Raw genomic sequence first — 4,408 nt, 5'->3', positions numbered from 1 at the left:
GGGAATGAATCCAACGGCAACGCTCAGGGCCACCAAGGAGGCGATTGCCCTCCTTCATCTTCCCCGTCGAGATGCAATGATTTTGCCTGGCTTTGGTTGGAGACCGACTGATGATGGACTTGTCAAGATCAATACAGATAGTGCCTTAAACGTAGCAGATGGCAGGGGCGGTGCAGGAGGGGTGGCCAGATCCTCTTCGGCGCTCCTGGGAACATGGTGCAAACCATATTTGGGTATCTCTGATCCCTTGATTATGGAGGGTTTATCACTTCGAGACGGAGTCCGTTTTGCATCACTTCGAGGATTCTCGCATGTGGTAATGGAGACTGATTGCTTGGAGATGGTGACGCTCTGGAACACTCGCCACAATTCTCGGTCAATTGTGGCTCCTTTATTGTTAGAGATAGGAGAGCTATGTAATAATTTTACTCTTTTTGATATTCAGCATGTAAACAGGTCAGCTAATGTCCCGGCGCATCTTTGTGCAAAGCGCGCTTGCACTCTGAATGTGACCGATAGCTGACTTGAGGAGACTCCGGTTTTTTTGGTGACCAGCCTTTTGGCTGATTGTCCCAAGAATGCCTTCATATGAATAAAAGCTCTCTGGTTTCCCCGCAAAAAAAATTTAACCACTGTTAACTCGTTTACTACTTGACAACTTTTTTTTGAGAACATGTTTACTACTCCTGGGAGTACTTGACAACTAATTATGCCCTACCGTGATCAGGCCATGACTATGAGTTAAGCCACATAATTGCTGGGCTGTTGAGGCATCTGGGCTACTATCTTTAGTTGGGCCAAGAAGTCCAATACGGTAGCAATGGCAGGGAAACGCAGAGGCAGGTTTCTAATGACTCTCCCTGTTAACTTGTTTAGTCCCACCTCGCCCGTGCAAGCAGCGCAGTCGGCCAAGATAGCTATAAAAGGAGGCGGAGGGCAACGCTCTTAAGCATACCTTTCTCGGCCTTTTGGCTAAGATCAAGTGTAGTATCTGTTCTTATCAGTTTAATATTTGATATGTGGGCCATGTGCCCACAACGATATTAAATTTATTTTTTACGGGGGAGGGTCCACCACAGTGGCTTGCCATTGGGGCCCTCAGGTGTTGCAACAGGCCAGGCAGGCGCACCCCAACCAATACAAAGTAAACAAATTTTAGTCCTAATTGCTTTGGCTAACCCTGTAATCAACCATTGTTTTACCCAACACAAGGTTTAAAAAAATATAGGCCTAATTGCTTTGGCTAAATCTACAGTTAACTATTACTGCTATTTTACTAGTTCTGAAGTCTTTGTTTGTGCATAACGAGCTGTTAGTATTGTGGAGGAGTACATAGCAGTGGCTCACACGATGTAGCAATTTTTCTTCTTGACCATCTGTCCCGCCTTAAACCTTCTAGGACCCCATCAGCTGCATCCCCCACCCCCATTTTCCTAATCGTAATGATATGGCATGGTTCCTTAAGACAAAGGAAATCAGAAGCTCTTGCAGGCAGTGTATACTTTGGAGCTGTTCTGAAGTTCTTACTGAACACTTGAATAGTCGCTTTTGTGTTTAACTTGAACATAAAACTTTTTTTGTTGATTGTTTCTGAGATAGCGAACCGCTCATGCCAAGAAGTACTTGAACATAATACTTAGGCCGTTCGGTCATATTACTGCTATGAGAGCAACATAATACTTAGGCCGTCATATTACCCTTATTTTGTGTGGACCTCCACTGTGTCAAGAGTCTGAGGGCAAGAAGAAGTGCAGTTTTCTAGTTTCATGGACAGCGTATCGTGTGAGAACTGAGAACTTGCAGTGTCAGGATGAATTATTCTGACAGAAACGTAATCAGGCTGGCCGCTTGTCTCAATACAATGAACATATATAGTTGGTTATAAGGAGTTGCATTTCTGCGGGGTATATTTCTGTTGTAATATTCCGGAGATGTTGTGTTGACGCGGACCGCACTTCAATTTCTTCCCAGTTAAACATAGGTATTCATCAGCATACAGTTGTTCGGTTCAGATCAAGGAAAACAAAGAAAGTATCGCTTAACGCATGGCTACTAATGGACGAGACTTGCCTGCTCCCCCAGTGTGCGCCCATCCGTGCTCCCGCATACGTGGCATGATTTGATTGGAACAAAATATGTTAGAATAAATCCGAGGCACCGTCGATCATCCGAGGACCAAGCAATCACACGAGCACGACACCGAGATTTGTTAACGAGGTTCACCGATATGGCTACATCCCCGGGGCCTGACTATGGGCGCTCCTCCCCATGACACCGCTACAATACCGCAGCAGGTCGCCCTGGACGCCGGCACAAGCCGCCGGCTTCCCCTGCGTTCCTGTGCTATTATGTTGGCATATGTTACATCGTGTGTCTACCCCCGCTATATATGAGAGGCCTAGGACACAAGTGTCCTATTAGGACACAACTCCTACCCTGTCTACACACAGTCCAAAATCAAGTCCAATTATAACCTAACTTGTACAATAATATTCGACACAACTTTAACAAAATAAGGCCTGGCCCCACCTCATTAAAATCAGGGGGGAGATGATTAGATTAAAAAGAAAAAAGAGAAAAAGACAGCCATAGGATGGAATGGGAGCATGGGGAGGGAGCAGGCAAGCCGGATCCGCTACTAATATTGTTTTGATTAAGAATTAATACACCAAGTGGCTGGCACTCTGTAACCAACATGGACATTGCAGATACTTCTCTGACAACAGTGCTAACTAGGGTAGATTAGACGTGGTGTCAATGGTCTTCACAGGTTCATCAAGTTCTTGAAGTTAAATCCCTGCACACCCAAGTGAAAAAGGTTTGCTTTTATTATATTAAATAAAATAAACTAATTTAGGAAACGTTGCTAACCCAGGCTAAAATATGAATCATCCGGTGGGACTGCATGCTAGCAATGGTTTTTTTATGGGAAGCATTAGTTAGTTAATCATGTCGTTTTGGCTACTTGACAACTTTGATTATGTACTATCATGGTCAGGCCATGAGTATGAGTTAAGCCACATTATTGGGCTGTTAGGGCATCTGGGCCACTATCACTTAGTTGGGCCAAGAAATCCAAAACAGGAGAACCAGTAGTGAAACGCAGAGGCAGGTCTAATGACTCTGTTAACTTATTGGGAACTCTTGTTTAGTCCCACCTCACCTGCGCAAGCAGCACAGTGAGCCAACCGAGCTATAAGAGGAGACCCAGGCCAGCGTTCCAAAGCATACCTTTCTCGGCCTTTTGGCTAAGATCAAGTGTAGTATCTGTTCTTATCAGTTTAATATCTGATATGTGGGCCATGTGCCCACAATGATATTAAATTTATTTTTTGTGGGGGAGGGTCCACCACACTAGCTTGCTAGTGGGGCCCTTGTGTGTCGCCTGGGTGTTGCACTATTGCCCAGGCCAGGCGCGCCCCAACCAATATAAAGTAATCTTTTTTTTATCTTGAGGATGAGTATCAAACAATGTTTGGTTTGATGATAACAGAATAGCTCTTTGTCTTGATAGTTGTCTCTTTCTTCTTCATTTGCATTCCAATGGCCATTTATAGCCTAATGGAGCTGGTTCTCTGTTATATGAATCAGTTAGATTTGTAGTGATTTCTTGTTGCTAGGTGCATCATCGTCAAGGATGTTTTTTCCCCACTTGGGAGCAACATCTAGAATATATTTTCCTATGAACGTGTCAGATTGCCTATGTGCTTTTAGAGTTGAATTTCCGAATATTTGCAACTGATGACTTTTCTGCACTATATTCAGTTCAATAGATAGCACTGCACCCCTATGTCAAGAATGCACTTTCAGAGTTGTACCGGTGATTGTACTTGTGCAAGGCGAACTGAAATTGAAATTTCTCATGTGCACCTGCAAAAAGGAGATGTCCTGCACCCCTTTGTAGCCGTTTTGGAGTTCTTACCCGAGTAAGTCGCTCTTGTCCCATTAAGTTCGACGCGATCCCAGCTCCCTGGTATATCAATGGTGTGAAATGCTGCTAGCGTGTCGAGGCAAAAATAAAACAGACGCTTGTGTTGTGCCTTGGCTGGGTACTGCAGCTCGAGTGGTCTACTCAAGTAAGACTTCAGAGTCTGACGGTAAGAAGAGGTGCAGTTTTCTAGCTTCGGCTCTTCTCCCAGCGTATTGGCATTGCCTGTTGCATACATCTCTCCTTCGGGCTTCATCGGTGCATCATTCTTAGAGCATGGATTGCAGTGGCACCATGACTGATTCCTCTGAGACGTGTCGGAGTTGGGCTCATCAATTTAGTTGAACATTTCTTTGGGTTATACTAGTTCTGTTCTAGTAATTCCTAGATGATGTTATGTTGTTGATGCTGTTCTTCGGGCTAAGATATGAATTCTCAGATGAGCTGCCATGTGCTAGCAGTAGTTCTTCATTTTTTGCT

At 44.4% G+C, this 4,408-nt stretch overlaps 1 non-coding gene and 1 pseudogene across 1 annotated transcript; both read left to right on the top strand.

The window, feature by feature from the left end:
• Positions 1-951: 951 nt before the first annotated feature.
• Positions 952-1,134, top strand: LOC119319674 (annotated as a pseudogene).
• A 2,093-nt stretch (positions 1,135-3,227) lies between these two features.
• Positions 3,228-3,424, top strand: LOC119319900. The gene has a single exon (XR_005154719.1). It is a non-coding gene; the product is annotated as a U2 spliceosomal RNA (small nuclear RNA).
• The last annotated feature ends 984 nt before the right edge of the window (positions 3,425-4,408 follow it).

The sequence above is a fragment of the Triticum dicoccoides genome, chromosome 6A (assembly GCF_002162155.2).
Source record: "Triticum dicoccoides isolate Atlit2015 ecotype Zavitan chromosome 6A, WEW_v2.0, whole genome shotgun sequence".
Classification (NCBI taxonomy): domain Eukaryota; kingdom Viridiplantae; phylum Streptophyta; class Magnoliopsida; order Poales; family Poaceae; genus Triticum; species Triticum dicoccoides.
The sequence above is the reverse complement of the archived record's forward strand: the minus strand, read 5'-3'. Positions and strand labels throughout refer to the sequence as shown.